Source organism: Schistocerca gregaria, chromosome 8, assembly GCF_023897955.1.
Source record: "Schistocerca gregaria isolate iqSchGreg1 chromosome 8, iqSchGreg1.2, whole genome shotgun sequence".
NCBI lineage: Eukaryota > Metazoa > Arthropoda > Insecta > Orthoptera > Acrididae > Schistocerca > Schistocerca gregaria.
The window spans coordinates 248,324,532-248,340,475 of record NC_064927.1 but is presented as its reverse complement, the minus strand read 5'-3'; the positions used below and the strand labels follow the sequence as shown (position 1 = coordinate 248,340,475).

The 15,944-nt window shown below is 42.4% G+C and overlaps 1 protein-coding gene across 12 annotated transcripts in view; it reads left to right on the top strand.

Annotated features, from left to right (window-relative positions):
• LOC126284122 (afadin) overlaps positions 1 to 15,944 on the top strand; it is a 995,168-nt gene that overhangs the window by 382,839 nt on the left and 596,385 nt on the right. The window lies entirely within an intron of this gene.

Genomic DNA, 15,944 nt, shown 5'->3' with positions numbered 1-15,944 from the left:
GCAACGACTGTTTTACTACAGTAGCGAGAGACAGTAATGATGTGCACTTTATGATTCGTGTAATGACAGTAAGCTTAGAAACTTTTTTAAGCAGTGACATGTAAAACTGAGTCTAATAGCGCCATCGCAGTAGTAACGGAAGTTTGATCATGCCTAAATGGTTGTAAATACTGTCAAAGTCCGCCACGTAAGAAGTTGAATAAGAATTAACGACATGTACCCAAGACTGTGATCACATAACTGCAAGGCTCCTCCGGCGATAACTTCGCCTCTGCAGAGTGACAAGTCTTAACATGCTCTTTGGTTGGTGCGTGTTTCTCGCGGTCTGTAAGAGTTATGTGTATGTATGAGTGCGGAAATGACATGGTATGTTGCTAAACAAATCTGCAAGGGCTAGTTACCTACCTGTTAGTAATGTTGTTGCCGTTGCCTACATGACGGGGTCAGGGATTTTCTCTGCCTCGTGATGACTGGGTGTTGCGTGATGTCCTTAGGTTAGTTACGTTTAAGTAGTTCTAAGTTCTAGGGGACTGATGACCATAGGTGTTAAGTCCCATAGTGCTCAGAGCCATTTGAGCCTACATGGCGTCTTGTGAAAAGTTTTCTTGTAAAGCTGATCGGTATATGCAAGACCACATACGTTTGACATGGACGCGTGTGGGAATTAGTCTGTCCCCACATAATACGAATCAACATTTTTAAATGTGACACGCACATCACCATTATCATGCAAGTAATTTAAATAACAATTGTAATACGCAAGTGTAATGTTCCCTACTAAAATGTCTTACCTGTTTGCTGTACTTTGATATTATGTTGCAGAGATTTGATGATGGCCTAAAGGCGAAACTGGCCATTAATGTAGGGTATATACATGACGCATTGAAGAGTTAAAACTGACCGCCTGCGGTAGTTGTAAAAGTTCCACGCGTACACGAAGGAATTTATAATGCGAAAGTTGTATGTGAAATGATAGAGGATATATTGTTATTATTTCTTACTTGCTTCATATTTTTACCAAACCACTGCTCCATGTTATCTATGTAATCAGCCACTGAATATAATGTATTACGTTACAGATATTTTGTAACTGTCTTCTTAAGTAACTTCGTATGAGTAATTTCATTAATCTCCTTCGTTAATTTAATGTACAACTTCATACCTTGCTAGAAAAATAAGAGCTTGATTTAAAATCATCATTCATTGTTCGTAAACGGTGGCATGATAACCACATGGCCCACCCTAGGGACCTACGATTGTGGTAACATCTTGTTGCTCTTCTTCTCTGTCGCAAAGATGACAGACTATTTTTTAAAGCAGACTCCAGTAGTGCCTAAATTCAAACAAATTTATTATTTTCTGCGTGAGGCGCAACAGAGTATCGTTTCCTTTGTTTACTCCTCCACTCTCGTATTGACAGACAGGGTTGCAAACCTCATAACGCGTTCTGAACTGGCTTACCTACGCCTTCATAAGACTTGGCTGTAGCACAAGAAAAAGGTGGTGGTGGTAGTTTTATGATACGGGCCTGTGTGAAACACTGTTTACTGTTTTCAGCCAACAGGTTTACTCTAGAAGACCCTGTACTTTCTTTCAACCAATTCTGTATAAAATACCTAAACATCTTCTGTTTACTACTGATCTGACGAAGACACCGAACGCAGAACAGTATTTAGGAATAGGTCGCAAGGGCGTCTTGTACACGCTCACTCTTTGTCGTAATTCTACCCATAAACACTGTTCATGCATCTGCTATCCTACAACTGGTGTTTCGTCTTTATTCCACTTCATATCTTCTCCTGACCTACTGCAGATATTGCGTTCAAAGACGACCAGATCCTGAAAGTTAATGCTACGTACTGGATCCGATCAAATACGTGATGCAGAAGATATCAGCCACAAATAAACAGATAAACCTGAAATCAATTTGAAGCAGTACTGCCTCTTATTCGACAATGACTGTTAACTGCGTGCTGTAATAAACGCCTTTGTGAATAACCATCTGCGATCCGCGGTGTTACGCGCGGTTAAACTGTTATTTATTAAGTAAAGTTAATGCCGCTTGTGCGCCATCACAAAAGTTATGTCTCAGAGGAATTGAGATGCGAGCTACGTGCGGCCCAACAAATTTCTCAACATCAGAAAAAAAGAAAAATAGGAGTAGTGAATTACAAAATGTTCCCGAGAAGGGAGTACCTAATTTCACGACTGTTTGCGAAATGTCTGCCACGGAAGTCTACTACAATACGTCTCTGTAAACAGCGTTCCGAGACTTCTTGTTCTCTGCGTTTACATAGAGATTTCTGGCTCTCAACACGACAGCAGCGAACGTGCGAAAAACGTGGTGTGCCCAGATGAATACCTGGGAGTTTCAACGTTTACCCTTGACTTTTATTTCTTCTGAACTATCGAACCCTAGAGGCAAACAAAATCTGCAAAAAAATTATAAATCATTCAAATCCAAACAAAAAAAGCCGAGAAAGTGTTTCAGAATCCCGATAAAATCACAATCCAGTATACTTCCAAAACATTCTACGTGCTGCTAAATGTTTTCATGGGCATATATTACATTTTCACGGAGTTTAGTGACGATTTTATCCTACAGCAATATTCGTGCTTTCCTAGATTTTTGTACGTACTTGTTTCAATTATCAAAACATTTAAAAACTAATCTCTATGCTAAACCTGATGCATTCATTTGATAGTTAACTTTAATGGATGACCTTTGTCACATGACCTATCCCACGGGAATAGCAGTCATGTTGACAGCCCCACGGGAACAGTGATATTTCTGTTGCGGAATAAAATGCAGCCATTCAGGCTGTCTCCATACCAATGTTCATCCAAATCCATCCAGTCACTTTAGCGTGAAGAAGTAACAAGCACACTAACACGACGAAGAAAGAAAGTAAGCAATTTCTAGTTCGTTGTAGCGCAAATTTTATTGCACCTGTATGTGCAATAACGTTATCTGCCCTCACGTGTGTGTCTGTTAGCAGCGGATATGCCCGCATATCATGATCAAATACAGTCGCACTTAAAGCCTACCACGTTAGACTCATAAAGCGCGTCGTCTCTGCCGTACAGCATTTCAGTATACCGTCCTTGCGGGTCTTCAGGCGTCTCAGAATCTATAAGGTAAGCCTGAACTTCACCGGCTAAAATGCAACGGGTTTTATGTGAGTATGGATGTATAATCATTGGATTCATTGCGTTGAATCGTATTATGTGGGACAAATTAAACAATAAAAGCATTTTCACAAATATGGCTGTTCAGAAGTATTTACTGTTCCACATTTGATATTATATTCTTCAAAACAATAAATAACCTGTACTACACAGTTGTAAAAGTAGCCTGTGTTGCAGTTCATCGTAGAAGCTAATTTCATTTCAAATTTCTTCCAAATCCATCCATCCATTTCAGCACATTGGAGTAACAAACATTCTCTCTCTCTCTCTCTCTCTCTCTCTCTCTCTCTCTCTCTCTCTCTCTCTCTCACACACACACACACACACACACACACACACACACACACACACACACACACACACGCGCGCGCGCGGGCCGGCCGCGGTGGTCTCGCGGTTCTAGGCACGCAGTCCGTAAGCGTGCGACTGCTACGGTCGCAGGTTCGAATCCTGCCTCGGGCATGGGTGTGTGTGTTGTCCTTAGGTTAGTTAGGTTTAAGTAGTTCTGAGTTCTAGGGGACTAATGACCACAGGAGTTGAGTCCCATGGTGCTCAGAGTCATTTGAACCACGCACACGCACACACACGCGCGCGCGCGCGTGTCTTTTTCGCATTTATAGTATATATGAATGTCACTTTAAAGGACACTATCTGTGATCGCTTTCGTTGTTGGATGCTAACTCATGGACACGTACTGTGCTTGAAAATGACCGAAATTGGCCAGTGGGGCAAGATATAATAAACGGAATGTTTATGAAAAACAGCCACAGTGAAAAACTTCAGAGTGTCCTTTAATTAATTAATATTCATTGTAACTGGAACTGGATTTTGTTTTATTGAAATACACGGTAGGTGTGTACGTAATGTCTGTTACCTAAATCCAGTCTGTTGGCAGCACTGATAGAGGATACGCGACGTGAGATTCGGCACCCTTTCCGTCGAAATGGGCGCCCGTGAAACGAAGATTTACGGCAGTGGGAGGTTGTGTGTTCACACACAGCGCGGCACGCTGAACAAAGACCTCCGGACCGAGCGCTGCACACCTCCACGCACCATCGCCATCGCTCTAGAGACGGCCAACCCGGTCACAGTGTGGCGTTTAAAATTTCATTTCCAGCGCGGCCTAACAGAACCCGGCGAAACGACCTTTCCTTCCGGCCGGAAATGTCGGACCAGTGCAGCCCGAACTCTGGAAACTTTTACGGCCGAATAGCAGACGGAGGAGAGCGCGAGTAGGCAAGATGATGACGATGACTCAGCGACAGTACACGCAGCTGGATCGCAGGCCAGTCCCGTCCTTGGCGAACTGGACTGTTTTCTCGGACTAGAACACGCACTGGGTGACTCAAGATCGCATGCGCCTCAGCACAGCACACTGAGAATGTCTTCAGTATAGTAACTGACGACGCGACAGAGGTAAGCACAGAGCATCCAAGGTTGTTCTCCTGCTACGACTTAACAAGGTCTGAATTTCATTGTATGTTTAAGATTAAAAGTTTTTATTTTGAAAACAACCATTGGATTTTATTCCATATATAACTTCATTTTTTCCAGAGTATTACATACACAAATATAGAAAAGTAACTCACGAAGTTTGCATTTCGCATTCAACAAGCGTCGTATGAGTGCCCCAAGGTCACGCGACACACGTCCAAACGGTAAGCAAATTTGTTCCACACCTTATGTCGCAAGATTTCGTCAGAAGCCATCACAGTAGGAATGTTGCGTTCTCTAAGCTGTTCCATCGTTATCTCTCTGAATCTTAACACTTCGTCGTCCGCACGTCTCGTACAAATTTATTCGCTTGGCGCCGGCAGCGCTAATTCCGATAACTTGATGTTGCCTATCATGCGCATGGACTACTCAGTTTGTATATTTTGCTTATTGTTTTCTCTATTGATCTGTGTTCAGTTTTTCAAGGCATATACACTGTGCCAACTTATAACTAAATATGAGGGGACTGCGATGGGGAGGTTCCCTTGTTAGTATTTCTCTTTCATATGATATCTAACAAAACTGTCTCCAAAATGTAACGCAACTCCACAAGACTTGCACGTGAAGTTTGTTGTTCTTTTTTTGTTTTGTTTTTGCAACATGCATGGCAGTTTCTTCGTTTTCGTTTATTCGTTTCGGAAATATGTAGGCCTGTTAGTAGGTGTTGGTTTACGTGACAGGAAAGTCTGTCAACCGCATCACGATGAGACGTGCCTGTCAACCTCCAAATTTTGCTCTGTACATTAATCGTAAATAATCGTATCGTCTCTTTCGTCTACCATGATGAAAGAGCTCAAGTAATTATAAAAGCGAAAAACTTGTTGACGTGTGTAACTTACTGTTACCTAATAAAACACCGACAGAATGCAAAAGATAATAAACTGCTGTCGCCGGGCACTGCGCGATACTATGCACATGGCACCACTGTGGTGTCGCCGGACGGCAGAGTGTTAACAGTTAAGCACTCGGCCATGCACAAGGCCTCTCTTGTAGCGCTTACCAATGGGATTCGATGACCATGTCGTGACTCCTTTACGCTTACTAAACGAACCTGTGACAGACCGCGTTGCTCTTCTAAAATATTGGTCGAACAACGCTTACGTAAACTACCTGCTTTGTCGATTACACTGCCTGAGGTTTCTTTGGATGAAACTCTACCTTTCCCACAATTAGATTTCTGTGGTTGTTCCCCTTTAAATTGCTCCGTACGCATACTAATAGAAGCCACAGCTTCCAGTAATTATTCGCGTCTTGTGTTCCTACAATAAGGCACCCTTTCGCCTGTTTATTCGCAATACCTTACGTAAACGTCAATCTCTTATAGATCTTCCTGGATTTGCGACTCCTACGACTAGAAATCGCTGCGACTACAACAGCGGTACCTCAGGACCGTGACGTGCCGTTGCTGCAAGGGGGCTGTATAGATAGCGTCAGGCAAAGCACGGTCCTCCACCGACTCCGCATCCCAAGTATTGCTGCTGATATAACACCTGGATGCAGTGTTCGGGAATCATAGGTGCAGACTTTGAGACGGGCCTGGAGGAGTGTTCACATAGGCGATTGTCAGCGAAAAACTGTAGAGATTGGTAGGGGTCCTTTTCTTCCACAAACTTTCAGTTGTCACTACGTACTCTGTGAACAGGTCAGTTGCTTAAGGCACTAATTGTAGTTTGTCCTGTGCTACAGCAAGAGTGCGTTATGTTTTATGCAATCGGTTATGAAGTTCCAATTTACGGAAACATGACTTGTATAGTTTTTTTAACGCATTAGCGCATGTGGCCAGGAGTGAGAATTTGGTATGTACACAGTCAAGGAGAAACGAGGTAAGTGTTGGAAAACACAGTAGCGAATGGCCGTACTTGACGCTCATGAGCTTCGTCGTACGATTTCTGGAAGAGCAAGTCTGTGAATATACAGGGACTGCTTGAATCTATTAGTTGCTAGGCGAAGGAGCTTACGTGCCAGAATTGGACGCTGCGTTCGTAGTGGTGGGTGTGATTCACTGGTGTTCCCGCACACTAATGCTAGCCAACTGTCAACGGGAGAATGCAGGATTCGCGGACCAAGCGCTTACAGCACAACGTCGCTACTCTTTACCGCTCTCCGTGAAGTGCAGTAACGATTTTAACGTTGATGGGAAACTAACGAGTTCAAAATGTACGACCAGAAGTTAAGAGCCGGCCAGAGTGGCCGAGCGGTTCTGGGCGCTACAGTCTGGAACCGCGCGACCGCTACGGTCGCAGGTTCGAATCCTGCCTCGGACATGGATGTGTGTGATGTCCTTTGGTTAGTTATGTTTAAGTAGTTCTAAGTTCTAGGGGACTGATGACCTCAGAAGTTAAGTCCCATAGTGCTCAGAGCCATTTGAACCATTTGAAGTTAAGAATTTACCTAATCGAATGAAAGTGGCGCTGATTGATTGCTTACATTTTAAGAAAGACACGCTGTCCGTACGCATGTGGAAGCTGTCTAATTACACTGTATTTTACGATCAGAATGTAGACGCTACTCACAACGCATGTTGACACATATCTAACATTTTTAGCTGCTGAATATATGATGATATAATTCTTATGTTTACGACCAGCGTAATAATGCATGTGAGTGTACATATTGTGTGTGTGTTTTCAAAGGTTGGCCGTGTGGATCAATCCGAAGACCCACAAATAATTAAAAAAAGTCGATTTCATGTGCCGTGTACAGCGTCCGTAAACCACTTCTTAATGCGTAATGAGAAGAATGGATCATGTAGAGGATAGGCTACTATCCCCTTTCTCTCTCTCTCTCTCTCTCTCTCTCTCTCTCTCATCTCATCTCATCTCATCTCTCTTGCGTTCAAGCTCTTCCAATGACAACTGCAACTGCAATCTTCTTTCTGCAAAGCCTCTAAATAACGTTTTGCTCCTAGTGTTTTATTCATCACAATATTTAATGAATAATACCAAAATTTGGAAAATTCTTATAGACTTGATTTCTTTACCTTTTAATTTTTGTGTTGTCACATTGTGACCACAAATCCAAATCCGAAAGCATCATCACTCATGAAGTACAACACTTAAAACACATTTATTACAATAAACGTACAGATAGAACAGAACTCTTAGACGGCGAGTGCAGCTATTTATACACACATCGAATATTCCAGAACAAGCAGACATCACAAACATAATAAAGTTCGAGAACCTACCAGAGATGATACATATTAAATAACAAATAATTACTGGTGGCCGTGTTTGCGGTCCGCACAGACCCAGTGTGCGAAGCTGACCACTACGCCACATTGCATACAACACAGCTTGCGGCCACTTGGTTAAATTTATACGGGAATGGAAGTAGAGAAACTGGAAAATTACAGATTTTAGCAGCAGTAAACAATATAATTTGCCGATGAACTAGTACCATCTGCATTTTGGACTGGAAATGGTACTGACTATACGTCTAGTAATTAACCGACTGTGTTTGTTGTGTTCAGTCGTCCCTTAAACCCTCCGTTGCTCGCGCGGAACACACTCGTCATGCACATGATTTTCCCGCTCCACTGTCTGTCTGGTCTGGGTTGACTTCGCGTCGCTTTCAGTACCTTGCTGTTAACTATCTATCCGTTAACTTCTATCATCATTCACATTCAATTGAAGCAGGATTTAATCGCTTCTGAAACATTACTATAGCTTAGAGGACACTACTGCTGAAGTGTGAAGCACAGTAAGTGTATGTTACCTCACCGCTTTCCTTGATGACGCAATCCAACTTTCATGTACTTCTAGACGTACCTAAACTATTTACACTTAACCTGATTTTTACCTCGAATACTTACGCACGAAAAGTAGATATTCTGTATGCTTTTAGATTGTGGAATAAATGTCGAAGTTAAAAATACCTAGGACAGTATTCAGCAGAGGTCTTGATGTCGCTCTGGAAGTGTTCCATGAACGGAATGAGGAAGATCCTGACAGTGAATAGGTGACTCAGAGAACGAGGATTATGTACTTGAAAGTGGTCATGATTCAGGAACAGAACGGGAAATGGCAGACAATGAAGAACATGAATCACAGGTAGAAGTAAATCAAGAGGACGTATTTTTTTTTTTTTTTTTTTTTTTTTACGAAATGTCGGAATAGCTAAATGGTAGAAAAGTAATATGCTACCAATGTTAGGAAAATATACAGTACTTGTATTACGCACCTGGACCCAGAAATGAATGTCGTATAACAAAGAGAGATATATTACAAAGATATTTTTGGATGAAAATATAATGCAATTATTGCAAATTGTACTAATGTTTACGTCAGTAAAGTTCATGGTAACGTTTCTGGGGAAAGAAATGCTAAAGAAACAGATGTTACAGAGATCGGAGCTTTCATTGGTTTGTAAAAACTATGTAGATCTGAGATGTTCTAAAAAGTGTTGATCAACGTGGTGGAATAGCACAAAGGACACTGGACTACAATCATGCTGCATTATATGATACTTGCCTCCGGGAAAGCCCTGGCAGGCACCCTAAATTTGAAAATGGCACTTGTGGAAATTTAATGAAAGACACCTACCACTGTTTGCATGAGCGAACATCACTACACAAAATTTCTGCTTGTTGGTTAACTTTAAGTTGAAAGTTAGAGTAACTTAATTGGAATGGTAACGGAAATACGGCGTTGCTGTGAGAAACCAAGTTAAGAATTTTATGTAACAACAACATGTATTTAATAAAAATCATGAAAAATAATCCTTGATCACTCACTTTACTTAATAGTACGATTATATGGAATGCTGGCCCATCATCAGTAATACACAATAAAAATAGCAATTTTATCCAACCTGGCTCTCTCTCTCCTAACTAAGATGATTATAGGAGCCATCACACAGAGCGTCTATACTTACCAGTCTCAGCACGGAATGCCTAACCCTCTCCCCTCGTCCGGGGTCCACACACGGTGGCCGGAGGGGCTCAGAGAGCCTGCACAGCGGGTATTTGCCAACCTATCGGGGCCTGCTAACGCAAGGGGAACTTATGTCTCTCTGGTCCAGTCCATTCGCACTCTACTTAATACAGTGGTTAGCTAAACTGCATCTCCACCTGTATTTGTTTATTACGTGTATTATCTTTAGATTTAAGTAAAGTACTTCAAAAATCATTCAAATACGTCTTTCAAAGCGTCCAAGTAGTTTATAGAATGGATGACACCTATCGTCCGCGCGAGTGACCGTTTCACGAGTAACGTAGGATTAGGAATTTGTTTTCAGAAATGTCATTTCCTACACCATTATGTCTTTATGCTCCTGCAGCTTTGCAATTCATTGAAGTGGAATGACGTCATCGCAGTTTCATCAACGTGTCTAGCACCAAGACAGGTTACAAGTGCGAGAGCTAAGGAGTTATCTGCGGACAAGATTCGGAGGTAGCAAAGCTATAGACGCTTCCGTTTTGACGTGCATCGATCGGCAGACGCTTTGTGCAAGAAGAATGTAACGGAAGGCGCTTCTTCGGGCGGGAAATGAAATTCCTGTTCGCCGCCTATGAGATTATTTTGTGCTGTCCAAGTTCTCCCGCGACGCGTATTACATACATCATCCTAAAGCTTCGCCTTTCCCTGCGCGTACACCAGGACACCCAGCACTTCATTGCTTTGCAGCTTGCCTACCTGTAATTCTAAAAACTTGCTATTCTCCAGGGCATATATTCTGAAGACATTACTCCAGTCCAATTCCTGTGGCCAGATTCTTGCGAGACGGGACTGCTTAATTCGTCAGCATGAAAGGAGTGAAACAGGTTTGCAGTCTGCTCCGTGTATTCAGTTCGTAAATCGAGGGAGCAGTAAAAGAAACGTTAGATAAATTTGGAAACGAACTTCGCTGAGAAGAAGTAATAACTCAGAGATTTGCCGCTGACATGGTAATATTGTCAGAGACGGCAAAAAACTTGAATGACCAGTTGCACGGAATAGATACGGCCTTGAAAAGAAGTTATAAGACAAACATCAACTAAAGTAAAACAAATGAAATGGAATTGAGCAGAATTAAGTCAAGTGATGTTAAGAGAATTAGATTACGAAATGAGGAGGGGAAGTGTTGGGGGCAAAAATTGTTGAGACAGACCAAGGCTCAATAGGTTCAACTTGATGTAGGTTTCATTACTTATGGCGAAATGAAGGTACCAGAACACGATAGACTTCTTCGGAATAGGTGCTACAGCGAGAAGCACTGCTACTAATACACTGTTAACGTTACAGTTGTACATTTTAATAGTATCTGAGATAACGGCTCAGAAACGTCTGAAATTTTACTGTCACGGGCAGCCACGGATCCAGGATTACATTCTGGGGGTAGAGGACACACGCTTTCGTACAAGGGCCAGTCTTATGAGACCTAGACCAATGAAAAAAAAATTAGGGAAGTATTTATTATTTCAAAAGTAATTCTGAGATAAAAACGGTCGATGGCTCCATAGAAAACAGTGTGCAGTTGCCTGTGGAACCTTGATTGTACCCAGGTATGCATCTGTTCGTCCGAAGCAAATCGACGAAAAATCGCATGGGGAGAATTAGGTACTGTATAGGGAATATGTAAGGGCTTCCCAGCGAAACTTCTTCGGCGTAAACAACCTTAGCAATATGTGTCCCCGCTTCGAACGTAGAGGTGCACACAAGGGTATAATCAGTTTCGTCGGCAACGTTTTTCCATGAAGACATTGACCGTCTCGCCTCACAGGAGGAGCAGTTATTGGTGATTACTTTTGAAATTATAAAAAGTTTACTTACTTTTTTCCGTCTGACCCGCTTTCATTTCACTGCCCCATACTTCCTCCTCTTACCAAATGGTTCTGAGCACTATGGGACGTAACTTGAGGTCATCAGTCCCATAGAACTTTGAACTACTTAAACCTAACTAACCTAAGGACATCACACACATCCATGCCCGAGGCAGGATTCGAACCTGCGACCGTAGCGGTCCTCTTGTTCCCCGCTCGTCTCTCCCATAAACGTAATTTGCTGTCACTTTGACGTTTAACGAACTACAGTTGCCTAGGCGAAAATAACGTATATTAATGCTTTAAACATTGCTCGAGCATAAATTACAAGAAAATTTTCGGGATATAAATCTATATGTAAACTCTCCATTGTCAGCATTTCCCTGTAGCACTAAGATTGTGAACACAGATGTGCAGACTATGGCTATGCAAGCGTGTAAATGAGGGGAATGCTGTTTCTTTCAGTCGTTCCGCCTGCAGTCAGGAATGTCAGTGTTTTTATTACATCTTTCCGTAGTGGAGGGTCTTTCTCTTTACCTTGCTTTACTCAACATTATGTAGTTCGCCAGTTCTATGTATGGACTCAAGAACCGTGCATGATTTGTTGTTGTATTGCCAGCCTGCAGCCCGTCATAGGCCTAGCATTCACATGTGCCTCATGTGAAACATAGCAGGTAATTTTCTAAGAGTCCTTATCGTTCTTAAACTGATTGCATGATATTTGATTTTTCCGAAAATTATGTAACAGATTTCGAAATTTGTGCACGTAAAAATGTAAAGGATTTTAGTAGTTCGATCCACATCTGGGTCTGATTGTTAAGAGAAAGAAACAGTTGCGCCTTCGATGTGAACTGCTCCATGAAATAAGTGTTCCATTCTTAACTCCTTATCATCCCTTCCCAAAACACTCTTACACATGCGCGCGCGACAAAGAGAAAAGCTTATAAACGCGGTGTCGCGTCCGAATATTAAAGGTTGAAAAGAACATTGCACATATACAGTTTATATTTCTTATAATAATATTTGACAATATTCAATGATAGTCCGCCCCGATAGCTGAGTGGTCAGCGCGGTGGTCTCTCACGCCAAGGGGCCCGGATTCGATTCCCGGCTGGGTTGGAGATTTTCTCTGCTCAGGGACTGGGTGTTGTGTTTTCCTCATTATCATTTCATCGTCATCAGTGGAAGACAATGGGAAACCACCACTGGAATCACTTCCCTAGACGCTCATGCGGTGAACCTCTCTGACAAGGCTACTCCCATGAACATGAAGGCAGAACACTAAGTTTAAGTATTCAGTGATAATGTTAATCGGACGCGAGCAGCTGAAAGTTTATATTTAAATCACAGAAGACTGGGTTAATGGTCCTCTCTACAAAAACTAGAAATTAACAGTTCCTTCTTAGAGGTGCATATTTTATGATGATATTCCTTCGTTGATGTCTAGAAGTCCTGCAATATACGCGAGAACCGCAACATAGTTATAACAAATGGTATTAAACAGATTAAAAACAGGTATAAGATTGAGTGTGCATTCGATATAGTGGTTAAATAATAACACGGAAGAAATGCTATTTCACTTTTGCATTTTTTCTACATCTATCAGGAACTGAATTCAACAAAATTATATCAATCTTCGTCCAGTATTAACATAGAGCAGTGGCGGTTTCCGACCTGTTCGATACCAAATGAAAATGGAGGAGGAGACGAAGAAAAAGGAGACGAAGAAAAAGTGAATATTAAAAAAAAAAAAACGAGCGTAATTGCTCCTGCGGTTATGTAGAATTGTACCACTTGTCTCTCACCGATCTTGCTGGGGAAGTGGTTAGCACGCTGGACTCGCATTCGGGAGGACGGCCCTTTAAGCCTTCGTCTGGCTATCCTGATCTAAATTTTCCGTGATTTCTCTAAATCGCTTCAGACAAATGCGGGGATGGTTTCTTTGAAAGGGCCGTCTTCCTTCCTCATCCTTCCCTAATCCGGTGAGACCGATGACATTGCTGCCCCCCACCACCCACCACCACCACAAGTCAACCAATTACTTGTCACTTGTCCTTTAACACGAGTCTCTGTGCACTGAAGAAGATTTTAGTTGACTTATTGTTTGAAGCTACATCGGTCAATACTAGGTACGTTCTAACTTGCTCGCAGCTCTTTTCCCGGTTTTTGAACTCCTTACACAATCCGTCATACGCCCTCTTATCGCGGAACAGTCACTCCTTTGAGTCACTGCTTTGAAGACACGCGGCCTGGCCGCAACAACTCACTTTCTGTCGTACGTAAGCTGTCCGTGGGGAAGTGAGACGCCATTGTTCCACGCCTCGTCTGTCGGTGGTACAGCCTACACGTCGCCTGGAGCCGACGGTCGTAAAATCCTTGCCCAGTGTTCTCGTCGCCTTCCCCAATTCCGCGAGGGAGTTTTACGACTGTGGCGTCTGCTCTGGTGTTGATGAACTGCATCTCTCGCGTGCGTGTAGTTACAGCTCGCGGTAACTCCTGCTCCTTGTTAATAATTCAGCGGTATGTGGTGCCTGCTCAGTTTCCTACGATCTCTTCACAGTAGCTGACACTAGGTGGCCCAACCGAATGTGCTACACTTCACGAAACTGCGTTAGCATATGTAAATCTGAACTTCGTGAAAGTGACTTGCGAGACTGCTTGAAAAGCATTGAAAACTATTTCTATAAGAATGTACTCTCATCAGTGATAGTATTTTACTTTTTTATTAGTGTCCCAACATTTTCACAGCTAAACGGTGTTTTCCAGAACTAAGTTCACGTCTTGAGCTTTGCGCAACACGCAAATAATTGATGTAGAAAAACACACAGTGCATAGTTCATTCCACACACCTGTTCTTTCCCCTCCGAACTACTGAGGTTGGGGATGCACGATGCAAGAAAGTGTTCTAACTGCACGTTCATCGAACAGGAAGCGTACCGCTGGGTATCTGAACATGAATGTTCAAGGTGTCTCAGGAGGAATGGCCAGTATTCAGTGATATGACAGGAAAGATCATTCGAAGCAAAAAAAAAAAAGAAAAAAAGGTAAACATCGGGTCTAAAATGCATACCTTAAGACTTATGTGCACTTCTTCATGTTCGATATTGTGAAACATATCTCTTCTGCTGCAAGCTCTTTGCTTTCCACATTTTGAGAGGTTGTAGTATGGATGAGAACAACAACAAAAATGTTCAGTTAACATTAGCTCTAAACTGCATATATTAAGAGCTACAAGCAATAGTTCATTTTCGCTACTGTGTAACATTTCTCTTCTACAGTACAACTTATCATAAATCTTATGGTATCTATTATAGAAACCATGTTTACTAGACCTTTTTGTTTCGAATGATAGTTATCATATCCTTGAATAATGATTATTCCTTTATTATTATAGGTCACACTGTATGGGGAAGCCGAGTAGCGCCACATCATATTATAAATACTTTCACCAGCCCCATCCAAGAGTTGATAATTTTCTTTGAAAGATTCACTATTTGTTCAACTACTCCCCTTTCTTCGACTCTGCTTAGTTGCTGTTGGGGAAAAAGGGCGCCAGGAAAGGTGGATCCAGAGTTGCGTGCTGGGAGGGACAACTTGCATAATGGCCGGATAAGTCTGCTCGGTCACGAACTTCTCTTTTGTGATCAATAGCCGACACTGTAGCCTACTTCTCCTTGAGATACATACCTGTCTGTGGTTTCATTCTGGAGTACTGCGAAATTGACGTCCGGAATAGAGAAATGTAGATGTCAATTGAGACCTATCATTGCAAAAATTGTAGGCGTCACGGCTGTCAAGGTCGAGTCAAAATAAGCCAGTGGTAATAGTTATAAGGAACACTGGAAGTTTGTGACATTCATAAGAACTTTACTCAGCAAGTACTGACTATATGAATACGGAACAGAATTACGAAAACTGTAGCAGCGGTGTTCCGCTGTGGTAAATCACTGGACTCGCGTTAGGGAGGACGCTGGTTCAACTCTCCGTCCGGCCATCCACATTTAGGTTTTACACAGTTTTTCTAAGTAGATTCGACAAATACCAGAATGATTCCTTCGTAGAAAAGGCGCAGCCGGTTTCATCTCGTATCTTCCTTTGGTCCCGATTTTAGCTCAGTCGTTGAAGGGATCCTAGACTCCAATCTCCTTCGTTGTTTTCTTATTAGACTCGCCCTTTGCAACTGTCGCACTTGGTAAAGACCGAGGAACGTTAATCTGTTTTGGAATGCTCCTTAAATAGTCGGTTGAAAAATTTGAGTACCGAAATGAAAACACATAAGCCATTATCCTGCAGTGAATGTATACTGGAAAGCATGAGAGACTGCGTGGATTCCTCTGGTGTTGTGAAGCTTCAGTATAAGAGCTGCCATAATCCAGGTGTTCAGGCATGGGTTCCGCTCATCATAGACTACCTGCTACTGCACTCTCCCTGTAAGGGGGTGTTCGCAGAGAGTTGGAAGCCAGCACTCAGCTGGCCCAGCCATTAACGACAGGTTTCGAAACCGACGTCCTTCAAATAG